Source organism: Cavia porcellus, unplaced genomic scaffold, assembly GCF_034190915.1.
Source record: "Cavia porcellus strain 051 isolate PalLab524CR breed Dunkin Hartley unplaced genomic scaffold, mCavPor4.1 scaffold_5, whole genome shotgun sequence".
Taxonomy (NCBI): Eukaryota; Metazoa; Chordata; class Mammalia; order Rodentia; family Caviidae; genus Cavia; species Cavia porcellus.
The window spans coordinates 36,280,481-36,305,567 of NW_026947488.1; the positions used below are offsets into that span (position 1 = coordinate 36,280,481).

The 25,087-nt window shown below is 47.5% G+C and overlaps 1 protein-coding gene across 4 annotated transcripts in view; it reads right to left on the minus strand.

Moving 5' to 3' along the window:
* Positions 1 to 25,087, minus strand: part of Dtd1 (D-aminoacyl-tRNA deacylase 1) — a 92,209-nt gene that overhangs the window by 23,794 nt on the left and 43,328 nt on the right. The window lies entirely within an intron of this gene.

The following is a 25,087-nucleotide window of genomic DNA, read 5'->3' on the forward strand; positions in this document are numbered from 1 at the left end:
GCTATGTTGTTTTGTATGAATTCTCTATATGCGAAGACATGGACAATATTTGGAAGAAAATAGCAGGCAATATGATAAGACAGTGAAGATCTCAGGTCATCTAGCTTATATGTCTTACATTGCTTTCTTATGTCCTATTTTGTTGTTTTGTTGTGTTTAATTTTATCCCCTTTAAAATTAAAAATTAAAAAATTAAATTTTAAAAAATCATTAATGAGCAGCTAGTGACAACTAAGCTGCAACTGGTGGCAGGCTGTATAGTGATGAGTGAGTTGTTGTACTTCAATTACACAGTTGCATCTAATGGCAGCTTTAAGTCAATATCCAACACTTATTTTAATCTGCCTATCATCATCCATGTTTTTTTCTCACACTGTGCACCTGACTTGTAAACACACAGTTAACGCTCACCAGAATGAGTAAAACATAAATGTTACTGGAAAGCTTCTTCAGAGAAGGGTAAAGGCCCAGTGATGAGACAGCAGAAGACTCTCAGATGCAGCCCTTCACATAATGTATGGTATTACTTCATATAATATATGGTATTACTTCATATAATATACGATAATCAGCTCCCCAGCAATGAAACTTTCAACACTGCTCCACCACATGGAAACCAAGCACCTCCCTTGAAAGGCAAGCTGTTGGGATTTTTTTAAAGACAAAAAAGTAAACATGAGCAATAGAAGGAAGTAATCAAGGCCACCACTTCCTCAAATGTGTCTGCACTGAGAGCACCATTCTCAGTGGCCAACTGCACTGCTAAAGCAGCTCTTGTTAAAGAAGAAGCAACCTGCCTGCTGCCAGGAAATCTGTCCTGAACTTTCAGGAGAGGCTGCAGCTCAAAAGGGGCATACATTCTTCTTTTGGCTAGCACCATAACTAGAGAAATTACGAAACTAGCAAAGGACACTGAGGCACAATTGTTCAAGGGAATTAATGACTTGCTGCAGTATATAATTGAGGGTGGTGAGTCTACCAATACTGGGAATAAAGATTGTTTTCACATACTAAATTTTTCAGGAGGATGTACACATGGGTATGCACACTCTTTTGCAGCCAACCAACACCACTGCTGAAGAGCTATTCAGGTCTTTGAATGATTACATATCAAGAAAACTGAATTGGTCATTTTGTGTCAGTACATGATGGGTGGCGTGCACAGCTTTCTGGTTTCATTAATCAGTCAAAAAGATGCTACTCAATGTGAGTCCACACAGCATGCCATCCACAGAGAAATGCAGGATGGGATGAAAGTATCAACAACATCAATCTGTTCACCCTTAACTCTCTTCTGTTCATGCAGCCCTGGGAGAAGACAGAGGCAAGCATACACATCTTTTCTATACACAGAAGTCAGTTAAATGGCTCTTTAGAGGTAGACTGCTGGCCAGAGTTGTTGAGTAACAAGATCCACTGCAGAGATTTCTTTTAGAAAAATAGTCATCCCTGACAGCAATTTCAGTGACACAGAATGGGTTGCAAAACTTGCTTACTCATGTGACATATTCAACCTGCTCAATGAACTCAATCTGTCACTTCAGGAGAATATAAGAACTGTGTTCAAGCTGGCAGATAAAATGCATGCATTCAAAGCCAAACTGGAATTATGGGGGCGGGAGGTGACTTGTAATTTGTGACATGCTTCAAACACTCACAGAGATTTTGAGAGACAGAGCCAAGACATTTCTTTCTCCCAGCTGGTGCAAAACCATCTATCTCAGCTTTCCAGAGGGTCTGAGCATTGCTTCCTAACTACGGAAGATGCCGGAACCAGGAAGGGATGATTCTATGAGCGTTTTGTGAATAAGCCAGGTGAATCAAGCTGGTGCATGCTGGGAGATCGGCTGTTTGAAATCACAAGAGATGGTGGCCTTAAAAGTACATCTGAACCAACTTGAAACCTCCACGCCTTCTGGATTAGACAGGGAAGAATATCCTGCAATTTTCATCAAGCACTGAAAGACCCGGTTCTATTTCCAGCATCCTATCTTGTGCAGCAGGGTTTTCCACAGCAACAGCAACCAAAGCGAGATTACAGACCGGACTGGACATAAGCGACACTCTGTAGTCTTGAAGGCAGCTCTGTATTCCAATTTTTCAAACTGTAAACACTTCCCCCTAAATCCTTTCTTCTCACTCTGGAACCATGGACTCTGCCACGTGTCAGCACATTTGGCAACTACAACCTCAGGGCTGTCACACTGGCCCTTCAGGGCATGCTGCCATCATGTGCCACCACACCTGATAATTTCATGGCCCACAGAGTTCAGAAATAGGAACAGGGTCTCCAGTTAACTCTGCCAAGTTTTGGCCAATTCCAGCTTCTCATCCAAAATAACTGTATTCAGCATTACTGCACATTAACATTACGGGACCCTCCAGAGCTCACTGTTCTTTCTGAATATTTTTAAAGAAATCAATCCAAGACTGTGTGGCATAAACTGTTAACAACTGATAAAGAAAAATCTAACTCTAGTCCTAAACTAAGTCCCCAATGCTTCTTGCCATATGGTTTTCTTTGACTGCTTCCCGAGAGGCTTCCAAACATGAGTCCTTGCTCATCCTAGATAAATTCTGACTTTTGTCTACATCCTTTTAGCCCTTTTGACTTTCTACATCAGATCCTGGATCATCAAATATTGCATTTTCTTCCCAGTTTAAAGGAGGTTTTTAACAACATGCAGTGACAACTTATTTAAAATTTTTAGATTACATTTAGCCTAAGCCCTAAGTTTTCAGAGGGGAGTGTCTGAATGATTAAAATAACAAGAACTCCGAAAATTGCAAGCCCAAAAGGAAATAAGCTGGTTTCATTATAGCAAATGAACTATTCTTTTACCTAAATTGAAATTTACAAATATACAGATTGGCTTTTCAGATTATTTTAAAAAATACTGTAAAATCTCTTTTCTAAAAACCTTTTAAAAGAAAGAAAGGCCCAAATATCTCCAGCAGGTTAGAGCTACACCTCCCAGGGTTGGAAAGAGGCCACAGGTCTACCAGCAAGCCCAGGTTGGTCAGAGACCCATGGGAGGTGGTGTGGGTCACAGGGAGAAGGGCGTGGAGGATGGCACCCTGCCCCGGTGAACCCACGATTCCACAGGTCTCCAAAATCTGGGTGCATTTCAGAGCTCAAACTCCTTCCCCACCTCCTCGCCTGGGAAATAGGGAAATGTTAGCTGACCTCTTCTTGAGGAGAGAATCCAAATGCTTCTGGGGTGTGGAAGGTTCAGACCCTGCATCAACATCTGGGTGGACTTGGGTTGTGTGTGCTTGAAAACACATCTGGTTCTGAACTTGGATGGAGAAGGTGCCATGGTCCATGCTGGTTTCAGTGAATGCCAAACGCCTGCAAAGCAGTCTGAACACCCTGAGAGCCGAGGGCACAGCGACACCAGCCTTTCCTCAGCACAGACTCTACTCTAGGAGCTCCAACCCTGAATCTCCCAGCTTGTTTCAAACACAACAGCTAAGAATTGGCACTGACAATAGGCTCCAGAGACACCCAGGATCATTGCACTCCGAGACCTGCACCAGAATCCCCCAAGGAAAGCAGTGAGGTTGGCTGAGCCCTGCTGTTTGCATGGAACAGAAGGCCTCAAATCACAACCAACACAAGCCTTGAGTGGATGGGGGACTTTTTCAATTTCAGAGTTCAAAGAATTTGTGACCAAGGAGGGATCAAAAAAATCTTTGCCAACTTTTGATTAGTCATAGTTTTATAGATTGTAGCTGCAGAAAACCCGTTTCAATTTAATGGTTTCCACGTCTTCCCCCACTAAAATGCCTACTTTATTCTGTGCCCCAGTAAGATGTAGCCTCCTCTGAAGTTTCTCTACCTGTCACACTGTATCCCGGTGCATGACCAGGGATGACTATTGCAACAGCTGGGCCTGCAAGAAGCAGAGGTGCAGAGGGGATCCCCACATCTAAAGCCAGACACTCCATGGCGTTGGCAGCAGCCTTTGAGAAAGAGTCAGACCATCCTTGAGAGAAAGTTCAGTCCCAAAGAGAAGGAATGAAAGACCAGGATGAGAGTGGGAGGGTCCAGGGCAGCCCGTGCAGAACCATTGAGGCTTGCATGGAGGAGGAGGAATGTGGTCAATGATGAGATAGGGATGGAGATGGACCCCAGGCAGAGACTCTCAGGCCTGAGTCCTGCCCCAGGGACCAGCCAGTCCCTCTGGACCCGAGAACTGGGTGACTCGACTGACCCTCCACCCTGAGGCCCTGTGACCCACCAGGCCTGTCCAGAGGGACACATTTCCAGGGGAAGTGTGGTGACTGCCAGGGCCCCTCATCCGTACCACTGCAAAATCAAGGCCCCACTGCATCGGAACCCCAGGAAGGTTGAGCAAGAGGACATTTCTGGGGGAGTAAAAAGGGTTGGGAAAGAAGACGGCTGTCTAAAAATAAAGCTTTTCATCATCGTTCAGTACACACCTACAAAGGCAGACACCACATGACACAGTTCCGGAAATGCCAAGGTCAGCCGCTCAAATGGAAGAGCAATTGGCAGAGGAACCCAAGCTGGCATTGATCAGAGAGTGACCCTGCAACTGGCTGGGCTGGCTGCAGGAGCCCAGGTGGCTCCTTGGGAAGGAGCTAGGGGAGGCCAAGGAGCAGGGGGAGCACTGGGAAAAAAGGGATCCGAGTCTGGAGAGGAGAGAGAACAGGTCCCTGTCATCAAGAGACCCAGTGGACAGCAAAAGCAGTCTCACGTGGCTTTGGCTGGGGTGAGGCAGGGGTCCCTAGAGCCTAAGCCTAGCAGCTGTCAGAGACCAGCCTCAGGGCAGGAGGTAAGTAATAGCAGCCATGCAAATTGCTCCCACCACTCCATCACTGCCCAGACTCCATTTGCCATCAGACAGCAGCGGCACTAATTCTCCTGGGGGGGAGCATGGGCCCTGCCATGAGCCAAGCAGGCAAGGGACCCAGGTATGTGCTTCTTAAGAGGCTCCAGCCCTGAAGCCACAGGGAGCCCCATGCTAAAGGCCTGGGAGGTGGGTCCCAGGGGCCACCACCCCTCAAGAATTACAGGCCTGGCATCTTACTAGGACCAAAGCTCAGTGAGTCCAGCCTCTGTTCCCTCTCCCACCTCCTCTCTCTTCCACTCCCGATACTGCCATACTTGCAAACGCTCCCACTGTGTGATGCCACCACCACGTTGCAACACAGCCAGGGGCCCTCCCCAGAGGCCAGGTGGCCACTCAACACTAGACTTTCAGCTTCCCAAACTGTGAGCTAAGTAAACCTTTTTCCTTATAAAGCATCCAGCCCCAGGTATTTTGTCGTAGTAATATACAACAGACTAAGATAGAGACTTATCAGAGGGATGTCCCATGTATCCTTTGGCCACAAAGTCAAGTACTCCCTCAAGCATCTGCTAGTACTTTATGGGCTTCTTATAGTACTAATCACGATGATCACTGAAAGTATAAACAAAAGCTCAAGAAGTTTGGGAACTGAAGACTTCTTGCTGTAAAACACAGATGAATCACTGCCAGACATTTCTCCCACTCACTGCTAATCTCTAAGTGCTCTAAAAAAGGAAAACCCAGGTGAACTCAAGTTGGTGGAGAAAGACTTGCAATGGGTGCTGGATCTGGGCCGTTTCCTCATCCTCACGAAGGTCTAGACCAGAGGGAGGCGCGCATTGCAGAAGGGAGGTGTGCACTGCAGGAGGGAGGATGCCCAGGCAACCAAGTGCACCCTCAGCTGGAGAGGAGGTTGACCCCAAAGACTCTGAGGAAGGAAGTGACACTGAATCGTGGTCTTTTTAGATGATGTCCTGAGACTTCTGCTTCCGCTCAAATGCAACAATAGGAAGATTTACCTCGCGCCAAACTAAAAGCCAAATAAAGCAAACATAACCTATCCAAGCACTGGACATCAGGCAGCAAAGCCCAGGGAGTGAGCAGGTGAGGCCTGTGGTCTGGAAAGAGTTTACAGTGGCAGCACGGAAAAGAAAATGAGACAGTGGCTGGAGGATTCATGAGCTGGGGAAATGGAGCAGGAGTTCTTGCATTCTGGAGCGGAGAGGGGTGAGCAATCTGCCCAAGGTAGAGAACAAAGCACTCAGAAGGGTCAGGGCTTCCAGTGCCTGGGGTTCAGACAGGGCCAGGAACAGGGCCTGTCCCCACCAGCCAGTTACAGATCCTCACAAGCCTCCCTGACAATGGTCAGGGAGCCCAGGCAGGACCCATGTCACTGGTGGAAAATAACCAGCCCCTCTGAGCATCGCTCTGGACCAAGCTCACAAGTCAGCCCCAAGAATCTAACTGACTCCATGTTGCATCACTAAAAGCTCCAATATGTTGACAGTAATATAAAATATCCAGTTCTTCACAGAGGGAAACCTGTTAGTCTGATATATTTAACCCTGAAATGGGCCAGGCAGGAGTACAGAGAAAACAGGACCATGACCCTCAACTTCCAGGGCACCTTCCTGATTCTGCACAGGAGATGCATGGCTTCAGTGGCATTGCTTTCACATCACAATCCAGCTCATGCTCTACCCTCATGAAAGAGCATCACTGCAAAAGCAGCACAAGGAGCGTTTTTCCTACTCATTGGAATAAGCCATTGGCAAATCTAAATTATGCAGTCTTTGCTAAGGCTAATTCTGTTAGATTAAGGTACTGACTTTTCCTTTTACATCTTACAAAGCTTATTGTATTATTGGATACAATTGTTTCATGTGGTAAAATTTTATTAGAAATACCAGTCTTACATAATAAGTTGACTATTAAAGATTGTAGTGAAATTAATTAACCTCAGAGATAGTTTTCAATGTGTGGCTTATTTTATATGTGAGTCTTTAACAAAATATAGACAATACTTATCTTCAAACACCATCCATAAAAAGAAACTTATCAAATATGTTTAAAAGATTCTGAAAACACAGTGCCATTTTTACTTTCTCAAAAGTTGTTAATTTTTAAGAATGACTGATGTTCTAGTTTAGATCTAAAAATATCCCCCTTAGAGCTTTAGGAAGATGACTGGGTCAAGGGGGCTCCAGTGCCCCAATCCATTGTTGAGTTCATGGTTGAATGTGCTGTTGGGAGGCGGGGCCTAGTTGGAGGTGGTCCCTGGGGTGTAACCTGGAAGGGTGTGTCCTTGTCTCTGGGTCCTCTCTTCCCTCTCTGCTTCCTGGTTGCCATGAGGTGAGCTTCCTTCCTCCAACAGGCTTTTCCATCATGCTTTCTGTGCCTTGGAGCCAGCCAACCACAGACTGAGTCCTCTGTAACTGTAAGCCAAAATAAATTTCTCCTTCTTTAAGCTGTGAGTATTGGGTACTATGTCTCCATGATCGGAAAGCTTAGGTATAGCTTTATTCCATGAGACTGAATCTACCTAGTTTAAATAGAAAGACATTGTACCTAATCTCTCAGTTCCGGCAAGGCTGCTGACTTTAGGATGAACGATCTAAACCAATCCTCGTGACCAAGGTTATCACGTGTTCTGTTTTCCCAGGACAACTGCAGTTCACATCTATTGTCTCCTCCACGCTCAAAAGTGCCTCAAATTTGGGCATACAGGGCTGCCCCATTTGTGATGGAAGTGAGCACACTGTACCTTCAAAAGCAATCAAATCCTCAAATAGAAGAGGAGTATTTGCCCCTAATAATGTCTAGAATAAAAAAACAAAACTAAAGCCTAAAGTTTCTAGATTGTCCATTTCCTATATGTATTTTCAGGCATTACACACACACACACACACACACACACACACACACACACACACACACAAATTAAATCATCTCACCATCCCAACCCCTAACTCTTGGGTGTAAGACAAATTGTCAAATCCTCTCCACTGCTCTGACCCCATTTTGTCAACTCTCAGGTTCCCCCCAGGAAACCTTGAAGAAAATTTATACCCATTTATACCAGCACTACAAATTGCATCATAGTACACAGGCTACAGCACATGGAAATTGACTAGGTTTTGGAAAATGCGTTTTCAAACTTATAGGATGGGGCAGGGGTCTTTGTTTTTGGCACCATCTTTTTTTTTGGGGGGGGGCGGTACCAGGGATCAAACTCACGACTTCATGCTTGCCAGGCAGACACTTATGCCACTGAGCTAAATCCCCGGCCCAAGAGGTCTTTGTTTTTGAAGTGAGTCCATTTTCATGACATGACTCGGGGAAGCTGGTGGCACATGGGCATCACACATGTACAATTCATTCATTCCTAGTAGCACAAAAGTGAATGAATGAATGAAGTAATAAGCCAGTCATCATTAAAATCACCTTCCTGCATTTAAAAACATATTTATACAAAATTTTAAGTAAACATAAGTTTCTTGCTCTCTTGCAATCAAAACATTTTATGATCGCAATGAATTTCCATAGTTTTTCTATAACATGCTCTATGAAGACAAAGAGAAAGAGGGGGAAGAGGAGAGCATACAGTTGGCAATTCAGATGGGACTCACTGTACGCTCAATCCTGCCAGCCCACCGCGTGTCCTCACCCCCACACACCTCCCCACATTCTCACCCTTTCCCTCAGTAGTCTTTCTGCTAAGAGTCCTGTTATGAGGCTGAGAGGCCAGCATGTGTGGCTGTGTCCACGCACCCTGCTCACAGGCTCTCCCGGTGCACAGCTAAAGCCCTTGGGCCTCAGACCAACACTGTCTGACGTAACACGAGCCACAGGTTAGGGCAATGTGTGGGACTGAAAGTGTCCTAGTGGGCATGTTAGACAAAGGGTCACATTTTAATATGCCACATTAGACAAAAATGAATAACCTGCCATTTCAGCTTCTTGTATACCAAGTCACTGAAATCCAGTGCATGCTTTATATCACCAGTACATCAAAGTGGGAGCCAGGCAGGGACACAGCCTCCTCCACAGGCTCCTGACCACCCTGGGATATGCAGGCCACAGCCCCAATCCTGCCCAGAGCCTGTGACACGGCTGGGACTGTGCCCACACCTGCATGCCAGAGCTGAGGGATGCTCACAGGAAAGCCCTGCCCCAGGAGGCCTGCAGGCCACTGGGACTGGCACAGGGCTGCAAGTCTTGACCTGGGCCCTGCTGGACAGCAGTTTCCTGGGGAACAGCAGCTTCCTGGGGGCCAGCAGTTCACAGCTCTGAGAAGCTGCCTTTCCGGGCCCTGTGCCTCAGCTAAGGCAGCCCTGAGAGAGTGTGTGTGTGTGTGTGTGTGTGTGACCTCACATACTGTAAACTTTTCTGTGCCAAAATCCATTTGCAGAAAAAGAAGCCGGCTCCGAGATTCGCCCCCCACAGAGGATAAGGTGGCTCTGGCTCGTGATGCCTGGGGTCCTTCTGGGAACCTGGTCACTGTCCCACCTGGAGAAGCGCTGCCAGCCACCAGACAACCAGGGCTCGCTGCCCTCAAAGCCCCAGTGCTGCCTGCTGCCCCAGTGGCCCAGGCTGCAGGGCCTCTGTTTCCCAGAGCTGTGCGGCTGGGAGAGGCAGGCAGATGCCTCTGGGGCAGAGAATAAAGGCATCAGAGCCACCTCTGTGACCCCCTGTGAGTTTAAACAGTATTTATAGGTTTACAGTTTGCTTGAAGGGAAAGAGGTTGTTTAAACTAAAGAACCTGACAGAGACCAAGCAGGTCTTGGTTTCCCCAACCACCTGACTGGCCAACAACTCGCTGTCCCTCTATAGGCAGCTGCAGTGCTGTACCAGGGCAGGGAGCACAGACAGGACCAGTGCAATGCTGCCTCCCCTTCCTCTGAACGATCAGGCAGAGCTGCCCAGAGGCCAGCAACACCCGGGTGAAAGCAACAAGCTGGGCTCCAGTCCAGTGCTAGCTCACACTGCAGTCAGCGCCTCACACCTGGGTCTCCCCAAAGCACCTGAGGGAGCCACCACTCAAAAATGCATCCCCTGCCAGGTTCTGAACACTCAATTAAAATGCAGAAATGCAAGGCTAAGAGGACTAAAAAGAACTCAATTACCAGGGCAGCACCTCCATGGGGGGCTGCACCAATTACAGACATGAGTCACGCCACATCCTGGGTGTCACCGGCACACAGTGCTGTTCGCACACAGTGCTGTTCTGCCAGAAACGTACCCCACTTAATCTGCCTCAGAGAACAGGCAGAAAAGTCGATTTTATTTTAATCTGTGTTACTTTCTCAAGAGATTAGTTACTAACTGGCCTCTGTGGAGGTAACTCCTTCGTTGTGGACAGTGCGGTACCTCTCAGTCCAGCACAGCAGTCATACCTGTAATCCCAGCTCTCTGGGAGACTGAGGCAGCAGGACCACAAATTTAAGTCCTGCCTGGGTAATTTAGCTACTTAGCGAGACTCCATCTCAAAACAAAAAAAAATAAGAAAAGGGATGGAGATGTAGCTAAATGCAAACGTCATGGGTTGTATGCAAATCACAGTAATTTTTTTAAAATGTTTACTTTTACCTTGCTGGGATTCGAACCTAGAGCCTCATGCTTGCAAGGCAAGCGCTCTCTGCTGAGTTACAGCCCCAGCCCAAAAGAAGGTACTTCTATTCCAAATGAAGAAAATCAAGAAGAAAATCTTAGCAGCAGCAGAGATTTCTGAGTTTTAATGTTTGTGCGGCCCTCCAGCTACAATGACGCTCCCATAAGGATTTTCCAGAGACCGACGCTCAACAATGCCCTGAGTAAACTTCCGCCAGAGAAGGCAAAGGCGGCACCAGGGGCGCAGCATGGCCAGCAATGCCATCCTCCACACGAGAAGCTGTCTGTCTTCCCCATGTCATAGGGGAAGGGCTGCAGTCTCATGCGCTAGTCACAACCCTAGGCCTGCCCATTCCGTGCCACCCACTCCTAGGTCTTCTGCACAAACCACACCTAGTGACAGCCATCCCCACATCGCTGACCCTCCATTCACAACTAAGGAAAGAGACACTGCATAAGCCAGCCACCCCCTCCCAGTAGCATCTCCTCTACAGGCTGCATCATCCATGTCCACCCTGAGCACAGCCGGGGAGCCAACTGAATGAAGTGTGCAAACTCCATGCCCCACAAACACAGGCTAAGGACACACCGAGCCACAGGAGCACAGTGAAATAAGTTAACCTTGGATAAAGTGAGAGATGATCTCTTCCTCCTCACCAGCTGCAGATGGGAGGTAGCTGCCCCAACAAATGGCCACAGGAATAGAAATGGTCAACAGCTGCACTCCAGTAGAATTACTGGACATCAGAAGCCAATTCATTACCTCTGCCACTTACAAAAAAGCAGCATGGAATCTGAAAACATCCAACTCCTGTCCTAGGCATTGTGCTACCCTTAACTACACATGAAGAGGGGAAGCGTCAACTAAGTCCTCGCACTGGCCCAGGTGCACCTTGAAGGCTAAGCGAGGGGGGCAGCACAGTCTGGAGTCAGGCTCACACTTCATGGTGTACACACGTATGCAGCCACACTTCTCCCTCTCTATCACTGGGCTTTATGAGGATACTGATTCTGATGCAGACACACCGTCATCTACCTTCCTCGCCACCCATGCATGACATTGGTGCCGAAAGGAACATGGTAGCCTAACCCTAGGTCTAGGTTAAAGACTCGAGACCCCAACACCGGGGCCATGGACGGGGATGGGTGTTGCCACACCCCCATTTAAATTCAAACTTAGTAAAACTGAGTTTCAAGTTCCACAGTCCCAACTGCACTTAAGAGTGCTCTGCAGTCACACGAGGTTGGGAGTCACTCACTGGACAGGGTGGGTACAGGACACAGTGGTGCCTCAGTTCACAAATGCTTCTGTTTACAAATAATTTAGTTTGCAAATAGAAGCATTTGGCAAAATTTTATATTTGTTTGCAGACTTCAAACATGTCTAAGCCATCTTTCCTGCACAAACACAATCTTTTCCAAAGTTGTAGAACAAATTAAGTTCATGAACCAAGATACCTCTGTATTTCCAACTCCACAGAAAATTCTGTTGGCCACTGCGGTCCAGATAAGTTTTGAAACAAAAAGAAAACTGACTCAAAGTCATTCTGGTTTTTACTGGAAATTGAAAATACTATCAATGACCAAGACTCCTGCACACCCCATGGCCCTGTCCAAGTAAACCTGTGCAGTGGTGGAGAAAGACTTTCCTCAAGTAGTACGCTAACATGGCAGATGCATCACCGCTGAAATGAATGCTAAAAAGGAAAGTTAATAAGGACAAAAAGACAAACACATAGTTCACTCTCTTTCTGTCCCTAGCAGAGATCCAGTTGATTCTATGAATATCTGGTATAAGAATCTATAAATACCAAGTTGCATATAACCCCTGAGAATTACACATAACAAATACACAAAAGGGGGTTAGAGCCAGGTCATCAAGAGCAAGCACTTTTTTGTTCTGCTGGGTTGTTTTGGGGGCAACACTGGGGACTCAACCCAGGGCCTTGTGTCCACCAGGCAAGTACTGTACCTCTGAGCTGCACAGCCAGGGTAGAGCACATGGCTCTTCACTTGATGCCCTTGTGCACAGAGGTCAAAGACATTTCTGACCTTGGGGGTCTCAGTCCTGATAGGGTCCACTTCCCCCACATTGGCCTAAAATAGAACCCCACTTCTGGAAGAAAAGCACAGGAAAAACCAGGCCACGGAGAGCAGTTCAGCTCTCTATTACAATGCATGCATTAAACATTAAAGGCTACGATCTTGTTCCTAGCAGAAATATTAAAAATGCATACAATGTTCTAATTTCAATTCCCATAATAGTCTGCAGTGCTTTCAGAGTTTCTGATTTCTCAGTCAGTCAGCCCCTCCCAGCCCTGCTAGCTCCACAGGCCACCCATCCTGACCCAGCCCCATCTTCTGGTCCCCCACACCCTCTCACCCATTGTATCTCCTCCCACTGCATGAGCTTCCCAGCAGGCACCACTTTCTCAGGAAGGAAACCTATCCTGTGTTGAGATCCCTTCCATAAAAGGCTTCCTACTGAAAGACCAAGTGCAAGAAAATGAAACAGGAGCAGCCCCACAAACAGCACACAGCACTCTGGCCTCATAGGGTAGACTTTCCTGGGCAGGGGCCCTCTGGACACACTCCAGAGGTAACGGCTCACACCCCAGAGAGGATGCGGCTATGCCTGAAGACCAGTACCGATTCCCTGACTTGATGTGAGGCAACCCAGTACCATCCTGTCCTTCTGTCTCAGGACCCTTGTATGGCTGCTTCTTCTCCCTGGAATGTCCATCCCATTCCACTTCCCCTCTTAGATGCCCCTCACACTTTAGCTCAATCTCCCTTCCAAGGACGCATTCCCAACACCCCAGCCAAGGCAACACTCGTCCCCTTGTGACACTCACAGGGCTGGCACAACTCAGATTGTAAGGATGTGTGGCAAGATGTCGTGCAGGTTTGCCCACCTCAAGCCCAAGCACTCCATGAGAAGCACTCTGAATAGTGCAACAGCCACCAACAATACTCGGCAAGGAATACCTTTGGAGGACAGGGAAATATTTTCTCAAGCTAATATAACTTTAGGTTCACTATAGATACCTGATACATTGCAGGCTTTCCCAAGTTTTTTTATTTTTAGATTTTATTTTGGGTTTTGTTTTGAGACATGTTCTCACTATGTATTCTAGACTGGCCTTGAACTCACTATGTATCCAAGCCCAACCTTGAGCTCATGACAGTCCTCCTGCTTCAGTTTTCTGAGTTTTGGGATTATAGATGTGTGCCACCAAACCTAGCAAGTTTTCTAATTTTAAAAGATGCTCTGTTTTACTCTTTTTGTTACCAGCTCCCAGTATCACATTTCTTGGTAAGCAGAAATAACTAACAGAACAATCTAAGAATCTAACAAGATAACACCTTGTTTAAAGATTGAGGAGGCAGAAATCTAATCAGCCTTCTATGATGAGCTTCCTCAAATTCCAGGAAACAAGCTGAGCATGGTGGCACATAACTGTAATTCTAGCATTCTGGAAGGCTGAGGAAACTTACTGACAGCAATAATCTGTTTCAAAACTTTAAATGTTGGCCAAGAAGGAACCATGTTGGGGTCAAAGGAGGGGTAGCTGCTAAAGAGACTGGCAACATTAAAAAAAAAAAAAAAAAAGCAAGTACTTTTATAGTGGGACTACTTCAGGGCATCTCAGGAATCAGCAATGCCCATGCACTGCAGGCTCAAGCGTGGAAAGTGTAAACCTTTCATTTGAGAAGAGAATCCCCATAGGCCTGCTCAAGAAGGGTCTCCTAAAGAATTAGTTCCCTGAGATTAATTTCACTATGCTCAGTCATCCTGGCACACAGAGGCTGCTGTAGCTGTGGTCCAAGTGGGCCCTGCCACTGCCCAAGCTGGCAGCCAAACTTGGCATCATCCACATGACACTGTTTTTACTGGCATGAAAGAACTATAGAGTCAGAAGACTTTCATCCAGGTTTCCAAGGAAGGTCTGGGGAGCCAGGCAAGGAACCTATATGAGCGCAGTGCTGAAAGCTGTGGGAATAAACCCACAAATGTGGGAATAAAAGTGCAGAGACAAAAAATGTCAGGAACATGGAATGTCTGCAGAGGAAAGCTGCAGCCTAGGAGTGGGGCAGCCAAGAGAAGGCCATGTAGGCTGCAGTAAGCAAGGCCATGCCACAGGGCTGCTCAAACCTCTGGAACTCATGTCTCACCACCAGTGCCATGGATACAGGGCGTGGAGGTGAAGAAACTAATGTTTGCCCTGCTGCTTTTCTATCTTATTTTTGTCCAGTTCCTTTCTCTTTCTCTAGTCTTCCCTATTGCAAAGACAATGTCTACCCTCATTCATTGTTCTTGAGATTATGTAGCTTTTTTTTTTTTATTTTTACAGAGATTCATTGCTAAGCATTTGTCTTGAGTCTCAGAAAAGACTCAGACTTCTAAAAAATGCTGGAACTCTGGGGAAGGCACTGTTGCATTTGCAGCTTTGTGCAAGACAGTTGTATTATGATAGGATGAACTATAAATTTCCTAATGTCCTTATTTGGAAATTAAGTATGGTTCATGCAGATGTGTTGGGGTGTGAAGGTGGCAAGGGGTGGACTGCATCCTTCAGTCCCAATATGCCACCTGCACTGGATTGTCTAGCAGATTAGGAAAGTATGCTCCTGGGTATGTCTGCGAAATATGAGCTAAAGGAGACTAGTACCCAGTGATGTTTTTGCAAATGATTTTTCCCTATCTCAAAAAAGAGTCAACTCAGCTTGCCTTCTCCAAGATAAGATCCTAATTTACATTTGCTGTGTTGCTGCAGAGTTCTGTGAATTGATCAGCTCACTATTCCGATTTGGTTAGGAAAGATGTGTGCTAAAGGCAGGATCCAAGTATGGGAATACTCTGCAAATAAGCCCTGCCTGTACCATCAGAAACTGAGAAGCATGCTGGGGCTGAATGAAGTGCAGTGGTCACACAGAACTCACAGAGGCCAGCTGAATAACCCAGAAAACACATGCAAAAGGCCAAACAAGTGGTAAAGTTCTCAGGAATGACTTTAGCAGGAGCCACCTGTGACATTCCACAGGCAACAAAAATAAAGTGCCTATCTTGGGACCCAAGTAAGAAGCCCAGCACCTCATCAAGTTGCTCAAATTCTGGAGAATGCAGAGCCCCACTCCCTGGAACACCACTAGCTCATAACAGTAAAACTAAAAAGAAGGTGACATTTGAATGGGAATCTGAGCCCCATCGGACTATGTCCAAATGACAAGCAGAAGCAGCTCAATCAAAGCCTTGAAGCCCTGTGCTCCACATGAAGATGACTTAGAGATGCCCTCGCCCCTCACTCACACAGGCTGACGCCTATGGCAGATGCCCATGGCCATCCAGCAACATCCAGTGGAGTTGTGGAGGAATGGCATGTTTCCTTTGAGAGACAATTACTGCCTTGCTATTGGGCATTCATGAAAATTGCCCCGTGACTACAGGACAAAAAATAACCTTGCAAGTTGAAATATCAAGAATTTCTTAGATAATGTCAAAGAAACACTCAAGTAAGGATGGCAGGTCCCAGAAGAGGCCCCTAGTGGAATGGACATGGTTTACACATGAATATGCTAATGGGGATGAAGCAGTTATTCCACCTGCTCAGGACCTAGGTTTTCCTCTAGGGCCAATGCTGTCACCAGCTGAAGAGCTTCCAGGCCCAATTTCCACACAAGCAGCACCCCAGAAACAGCTCTCTACTGCCCAGTAAAAAGCTGCCCACAATGTGCAAGCATTCATGATGGACCAACAGCCATCCGCCAGAAGGCCACTCCCTCCACTGCCTGATGGAGAAGCTCTCCTCAGAAGGAAGGGCCAGACCCTTGGCTCAGGGGCCTGGACCACTGCTCTTCCTCACAGACCAGCACCACCCTACAATGGTCATCTTTTTTTTTTCTTTTTAACTTCATTATGATGCAAAAGTGATATTCAACAAAAACCATACTTCAAATTTTAAACTTTGATATTTTCCCTAGGCTACTGATATGCAGTGCAATACTCTCTGTGATGCTAGATGGCAGCCACTCCAATCAGCCACATGGTCAGGAAGGGAAACGTCTGACAGATACCCGACTGCAATGTTCAGCAGGTCACGTGCACCGAGAACATCTCCCACTTACACTATTTCCAACTTATGGCTGAGATGTAATCCCATCACAAGCTGAGTAACATCTGTGAGGATGCTAGCACTAGACTCCTGAAGTTTGGCTGTAGACACACTGGCAGGCAGCACTCACAGCTTGTCATGAGGCCAGGCAGATGGAAAGCCAGGCTTTGGAAGGGCTGGTCACATAGGCACCGACCTGTGCAAGATACTACAGGAACTCGAAGGGTTTAAGAAACATACAGATGCCCACAAAAACCCTCCTTTAGGACAGAACAAGTGCATATCCTGGGATGCTCACCAGGCAGCCACCTGTGTCAATGAACCAAAGGGTACAGGGGAGCTGCAGACAGCAGAGATGTGCAGACTCCTGGGATGTCCATCCTGCAATCTCTGAGGCACAAAATGTCAACAGCACTGCCCTGCCTGCCAGCTAGAAACTGTCACAGGTGGCTCCAGTGCAGACTGGCAGGCAGACCCAGGAGGCCACATGCTGGGCCCAGAAAGACCCTAGGTCTGCACTGGCTGGTAGACAGCTAGCTCAAAATTCGGCTCTAGGGCTGAGCAGTGTGCCAGCAGTTGATGTTTCTTCAAACCAGGGATACACCTGACACACACTGAGTCTGACAGGGACCACAGAAATACCACTGAAGGGACACACATCATGTCACTCATTGCCCCTGGAGCAGGGGTGTGATCTAGAATTAAAAGAGGCAATGGAAGCATTTATTACCTAAAATGGCAGGAAATCAGCACACAAAGGGCTGGCCTGCACAGTTGCATAGACGCTTGCTTGCTCTATCAGTGGGTGGTGCTTCTTCCTAAGTTTTAGTAGACAGGCATGATGGTGCATGCCTCTAATCCCAGCACTCAGGAGGCTGAGGCAGGAGGATTGTTGCAAGTTCGAGGCCAGCCTGGGCTACAAAGTGAGCCCAAGGTCAGCCTGAACTGCATAACAAGACCCTGTCTCAGACAAAAAAAAAGTTTCAGTGATTGCAATATGTGTGTATGTAAATATATATACATATCACATGCCTATACCAGTACAGTATTGTGTTACACCTGGTAAATCCATTCTAGCAGCAACACCATACATGGAAAAGGCATGCAATGCACAAAAGCTACAGAGCACAGAGGCTTGGCAACACAGTGCACTGCAGGGGTCTCGGTGGGTTCCCCATGTGATCCCCTGGCTGGTTGGGAGCTGGAGCTTGGGGCTGCTGCCCTGCATGGAGAGAGAAAGCAAATCACAGCACATCACTAACTACTGGCCAGGAAAACGCCAAAGCTCAACACTCAGATCACTGAAGTGTGGTCTCCACTGGACCCATGGCGCTTCTACTCTGTCAGTAGTAACCAGGCTGTCAACTGGGGACATTCTGCGCTGCCCCCTCCTCCTCCCAGCCGTGACACTGCTGTCGGGCATCTCGCTCACCGACACACAGTGGTCGCCACGACAGCTTCCCTGGAACTGGGTTAAACAGTTAACTTCTGGGCCAACTAAGCATAAGAAAAATAGACCCTGTTAGGGCTGGGGATTTAGCTCAGTGGCATAAGTGTCTGCTTGGCAAGCATGAGGTCATGAGTTCGATCCCCAGTACCGGAAAAAAAATAAATGGACCCTGTTGCTTTACCTTCGTCTACTCCTTCTCTGAGCCTCTGCCTTTCGCTGTGTAGACCCAACTCTCCAACCTCACCACCTGCTACCTCTCAACATTTTCTACAGAACAGGTCTGCTGCCATGATTTCCCTCAGTTTTTGTTTTCCTGACAGTTAGTTCCTTTTCTTTTTCCCCAGTACTGAAGAGTAAATCGAGGGCCTTCATGCTGGATTAAACCCCCAGCTCTTTTTGCATTTTTTTATTTTGAAACAAATTCTCACTAAGTCACTAAATTCTCTAGGATGGACTGGAACTTGTGATCCTCCTGCCTTGTGGGTATTACAGGCATGCACCACCATGCCATCTTTCACTTTTCAAACGTAACGTCTTTGGAGTCACAGTTCTAAAATGGTGGGGTCTGGAGTTTTGTTTTATTTTGTTTTGTTTTTCTTTCAGTGCTTAAACTATTCTCCTCAACTTTCCGCTTGCTTATACGGTTTTCTGACAAGAAGCCTGTTCTCATCTTTCCCTGATTCCTCTCTAGGTAATAATGCTTCATTTCCATATTTTAAAACTTTGCAGCAAAATATCCTGCTTCCAAAAAACACTCTTTATGGATTCCTAAAGCCCCCAGTGAGGCAAACCTGAATCCAGGCCAATTAATGACGGCCCAGACAGACAGCATCTTCTTATAAATATGCACGTGAAAGGCCACCTCTGATTTTCATATTAAAATACTCAAAATAATTGCACACCTTGTCAGCAAGCCAGACTGTAAATGAATCTGACTGCTTATAAAATGTCCCAAATCTCTCAGCAGCTCAGCATGCCCAGCTGGCACTGGACCCCAGAACTGACAGACACCCTCACACACACCGCCTCCACTGCTTCCACCTGCCTCCTGCCCCATCAAGAATCTGAGTAAGAGCATGTGGCTCAGTCCTTGGGCTGGACAACTCTTGAATAATGCAAAGAAGTAACTAAAGAGAATCCTTGTGATACAGAGGAAGAACACTCAATACAACTGGTTATTTATTGATTTTATAGAAAAAGGCTGTCAAAACTTATCGTGAGTTGGGTGCAGTGATATATACCTGCAATCCCAGCTATGCGGGAGGCTGAGTCAAGAGGATCACAAGGTGGAGGTCAGCCTGGATGATCTAGTGAGACACTGTCTCAAAATAAAAGGAAGCCAGGCATAGTGGTACACTTCTGTAATCCCAGCACTCAGGAGGCTGAGGCAAGAAGATCCTCACAAATTCAAGGACAGCCTGAACTACAGAGAGACTCAGCAGCAAAAAGCCAAATAAATAAATTTCAAAAATAAAAAGGTTTGGGAGTGCAACTCAGTAGTAGAACACTTGCCTAACAAGTTCAAGGCCCCAGGTTCCACGCCCAGCATCTCAAGCAAAAATCACCAATAGCCCCGTTACAATCCCAGCAGGTGCCTGTCTGTACCAGTGTCTGAGGCTCAGGAGCCAACTGCAAATGTCCACAGTGCAGGAAACTGTGCCTGTGAGATAGATCAAATTGACAATCCAGGGAAGCATTTAACAGATACTGGCAAGGGCTGCAGTGCCACTCAGCAGCACAGCTCGGCCCTGAGTTCAGTCCCAGGTCTGTCACTACTCTTTGCCCCCAAGAGATGACACCACAGAAGTCCAATCCATCCCCCAGCACCACCCAGGTTCACTTCTGACCTTGGAGGGTCTCAGCCTCAGCAAGAAGGCAGCTCTGGGGTTGTTTTGCTGTCTCCCCTGCAGCAGAGACCCTGAGGCCTTGATCATCGCTCTGAAGGAGGGGCAGCCTGGGCTTTAATCAGGAGGCTATGCTCCAGGCAGTGATGCCAGCACCTGCAGTTACCCACAGTGTGGCAAGAAGCCACACTACAACAAAATGAGAGCTCGAAGTGGGCACTCAGGAGTAAAATTAATGCTTTGCAAAATCATGGAGCACTGTAAGAAATGGGTTCCCAGCGGTGAAATTAGCAGCACTGAGAAAATGCAACCTGGCTCCCCTCCCTGAAGCAGCTGCCAGTTCCTGCCTACATCCGAGACCCCACTCTCCAGGGAAGGTATCAATGGTTTAACTCCAAAGGATGCTAAACATACCAATCCTAGAGTAGTATTTCGAGGGCCAGACATTCATTCCGGAGTAACCACTCCTACCCATCTGTCTGTTCAACTTCTCATTGCTAGGACTCAGCCCCTGATACAAACAAACTAAAGAAGAAATTTATTTTGGTTCAAGGTTTTTAGAGGTATTGGCCCAGAGCTGGCTGGTTCTGGGGCAGCACTGTGGAAAAGCCTGGTAGAGATCAGGAAGCAGAGAGCCAGAGGAGAGGGGAGCAGTCACACTTTTCTGGCCATGCCCTCCACCCCGGCCAACCAGCCCCTCCTCCTAGAGCTGCATCCTGCCAGGATTCAAGCACTTTCCAAACGGCCCTGCTTGTGACTGCAGAGGGCTCTAGGGGGACATCTGGATATACACCCTAACGGCCTCGGTCTACAAGACAGAGCGGACCCGCTTTGCACCCTTTGGCTTGTACCTGCTTTATTAATGTCTCTCTCTAACCAACCCGCACTGGAGCCCAGGACCCCAAACTTTCTGGTAGAGATCCTAATCCTTACCAACCAGACCAACCGGAGTGAAGCACAAAGCACAGCACAGCCAATCTAGTCAGGCCAGGTCCCAAAGCAGCACGTTTTTACTCTTCCCCTACCCACCAGCCAGGTCAGGTCATACAGAAACCATATCAAAAGGGGTCATTATTTGAAATCTCATCTTTATTATCTACTCCTCAAAAAAAAAAAAAAAAACCAGTATCTCATGTTCCAAGACTGCCTAGAAAATGAAAGGCAAATTAAAATCACTAGCACCATCTGGGTGCGTCTTGCAGACCCTGATGACAATGATGGAGAGGAGAACAGACTGGTGCCCACCACCTGCAGAAGAGAAGTCATCCCATTACATGGCACCCAACAACACTAACCACAGGTGTCACTGCCATAGCAATGGTCAGCAGGCAAGTGGCCTTTCCGCGCAATCAAAGAAAATGTAAACCAAGCAAGGGTTTATACCCCTAAAGGGTGGTCTTAGGAAAACCAGGAATAAGTTGCTGGCTCCCTGGATGCCTTTTAGGTAAGGCTGTGGCTCACTGTGGGTTTAACTCTGAATGCTAAGAAATGGCAAATTCTCCACCAAAAGCCCTGACAGGTAGCCCAGAACCTCACCATTTTTTCTTCCATTCCTCACAAGCCATGGATGACCAGATAAACATGGTGGATGAAAGGAGGCCCAAACGGCTAAGGTGCCAGCCAGCGAGGAAAAGATACCACTCTGGAATAATCACTTACTAACCCAGCCCAAAACAGACTGGAAAGAAAATCACTTCTCTCTCATGGAATCTGGGGTGAGCAGGAAGAGAGGAAAAAAGGACACGAGGCAGTATAGGAAAAGGCGACAGGTGAGACGAGGGGCAGGACAGGAAATCAGGGGAGCGAAACAGGAAACTCTGCCTTCCCAGAGGGTACACACTGGGCACCTGCTTCTCTGCTTCCAGAGTTTGATGACCCTCTTTTAAACACTAAAACTTACTGCTGATACGCTTTACAGGCCTCTTTCAGCACAGGGCAGTTATAATATGGTCTCCAGTATAATCGAGTTTCAAAATGGGAACTCCTCAAAAGACAGTACAGCTGGGCGTGGTGGCTCACGCCTGTAATCCCAGCACTCGGGAGGCTGAGGTGGGAGGATCTTGCAAGTTCAAGACCAGCCTGGACTACAAAGTGAGCTCAAGGCCAGCCTCAACTGCGTAACGAGACCTCGTCTCAAAAAAAGACAGTACAGTGAGATCCCAGAAATGGCAAATGGCCAGACTCAGAGGCTACCATGTCACTGATGGCACACAGGAAAGCAGGCAGTGGTTCACCCCAAGATGCAAGAAATAGCCAACAGGGATCTGATTTACCAGTGGGGATGATAACTGTCCATCCTTCACAGAGAAGCCTTCTGAAACCAGCTCTGTCTTCCTGTCTGGGTACATGGGGTTAGTGCATGAGTGGACAAACAGCTGAGTGATTCCAGGCCACCAACCCACAATCTGTCCTTGTCAGGCCCCTTCCACACCACATGGTGCTAGCTTTTTGTCTTGACTGCTGTCCTTCCTGCTCTGTTGTCTTTGGGGCCAGCAGCTCTTGGCTTCCAATTACTTTTCAGGCCTTCCTTCTACACTGCTACTTAGAAGGTCCCCACGTGCATAGGTCTGAGGGCTGTATTTACAATTCATTCCCCTAAAACCGGAGAACCACGCATCAGTGCTGCAGTGGCTCCTTCAAAATCACACCCGTGTGTCCCCAGAGAAAAGCTGAGTTTCAATTTAACAGCAATCCTGTTTCTCACATCATGGCATAAAACTTGGGTAGAGAGATGCTCCTGACTTTTAATTTTTAGACATATTTGGATAAGATCTCAATCAGGTCTGAGAAAAGAGAGAAAATTCAGGCTCTGGTTATCTATCGGGCTCAGACTCAGTGACCCCTGCCCTCCCTGTAGTGAGGCAGAAGCAGGTGACCTTTGGGATAGGTCTGTGGGAAGTTCCGGACACCCTGGAAAGTAAGGCATCTTTATTCATCAGCCTTTGCTGGACCTCTAGAGCGAGGCCTCTGGAGAAGCATTTCCTGTGGGCAGGTGTCCACCCGGGCACCAACCCGGCCCAGCTCTACTGGGCCCAGGGCAGGTACTGTGGCATGATGGCCAGTTCCACTGCCCTCCCCGGTTCCACATCCACCCCAATTCCATGTTGCAACTGTATTCACGAACAAGAGGAACTGCTCTGGGAAGAGAAACAGCCAGCAAGATAACTCAGAGGCGCCTTTTCACTGAAAGGCTCCCTAAATAAGAGCGCCACACACAGCGCCGCACAGAGACAGCCTACAGTGTTCAGCCCCAGGGTCAGCAGGCAGGGCTCCAGGCCACAAAAAAAAAGAAGCCACATGCCACGCTATCTTGCCACAGTGGAAAAGTCCGTGTGTTTTCTTAGGGTTTACAGAAACAACACCCTGAAACCTCAAACCATTTATGATGCACATGGGCTGTGAAGAGCTGTAAAGGTCACAGCAGAGAAAACAAACACGCCAAGGAAAAAATATCCCCGGGCTCCCAAATTTCACATGGAAGAGAAAGTTTTAAGAAAATAGTACGTATAAAATGCCTCTTTCTTTTCTTTTTTTCGGGGTGGAGGAAATAATAAACAGAGAGCACCAGCGAGGAGGGCCTGGGTGTGGGTGAATGTCAGTCCCTGAGGAGACTCCAGTCCTCCCCTTTAGGCCATAGATGGGGTCTCCTCGAGGGCTCCAAGGACTTGGCCTATGCACGTGGGCTGAGATCCCAGGCTGGGATCCATAGACCTGGGATCCACAGCCTGAGACCCCAGGCTGGCCAGCCTCGGACCCCACAGCCAGCTGTGGGGACAAACAGGACCGTGATGCCACCGTCACAGGCAGCAGCAGCAGCAACAGCAGCAGCAGCAGCAGTGCAGGCGGCCAGAACACCTGCTTCCCTCAAGCTGAAACCAGACCGACCCTGTCCAGACATAAGACCCCTTGCCTCTGTGCTGGCCAATTCTGCTGCTTGGCAGAACCTGCAGATTCCAGGTAGGCTGAGGGGAATGAGGGCTAAGGCACAACACAATTTTCCAATCTGCTGGCTGTAGCCCGGGGTGGAGAACACAGCTTCATGCCAAAGAGCCGCTTGCATTTCTGTTTGAATCACCTGGCAGCTACCACACGGTCTGCACCCTCTCCTTCCTTGCCCCTCCCATTTCCTGGGCAAATAGAAAATAGCTGGCTTTCTTTTTAAAAAATGAAGCATACTCTAGAAGGGCAAAGTCTGCTTTATGACTCCAAGTTTTTCATTATCAAACTGGTAGAGACTCAAAATGATGCAATACATTTGAGCTGGAGACGGGAACATGGTAATTTTTGCCAATGGTGCAGTGGCAATGGCACTAACATCCTGTCAGGTATGGCAGCACATGCCTGGCAAGCCCAGAGTGCTGGAAGCTGATACAGGAGGATCGACACGAGTTCAAGGCCAACCTGAACTACATGGTAAATTCAAAGCCACACTACAGAACAAGATCTCTTCTCAAAAAAGAAAATAGTACAAGTGGCACTTGAGCTGTCTGTGTTCACTGCCCAGCAGTGGCAGGTCTGGGGTTTAAGCTTTCTGGGCCATACCACAAGACAGAACACCTCTGCTTCGCTGTAGCCCTGCTCTTAAGAGGAAGAGCCAGCACCCAACCCAAAATCCCGGCCACAATGAAATCTGCAACTGCAGGCTGCCATTACAACCAAGGCTCGAAAAGATCAGTTGATGATAAGCAAAAGTGTCCATGATGTCATACAGAGGAAGTAGGTTATAAAACAGTGTGGTGTGAGCCCCTCTTATGAATATATCCACAGATACAAAAGGGCATAAATGATATGTAAGGCCTAGAAATAAAGAAGTACACCAAGGAGAGATTACACACATTTTGGTACTGTGGAAAGTAGAATTAAAGATGATCCTGTTTTGTCCTTTGTAAAAACCATACTGCTGTCATCAATTTAAAGATAGCAAGTCTGAATTAAAAATCTGTCTCCAGCCTGAGCAGCCACTGATTGGAACTCAAAAAATCTGTGCCCAGCCAGCACTGTGTCGGTCTCTCATCTTACAGAGACAACGGCAGGACAGGCAATGCCACTGAGAGCTGTGTGGAAAGGGGTGCAGGAGCCCAACTGTGGTCTGGGGAGTCACTGCTCTGCAGTGATGTGCATGGTCTGACCAGAGGGCCCATGCTGGACACACTTCCCAGAGCTTCAGGCCTGGGAGCCTGGGAGCTCGGGAGCAGAGAGGACAGTGCCCCTACTGTCTGGGGTTCCTCGGAGCCCATAAGTGGTGAAGGA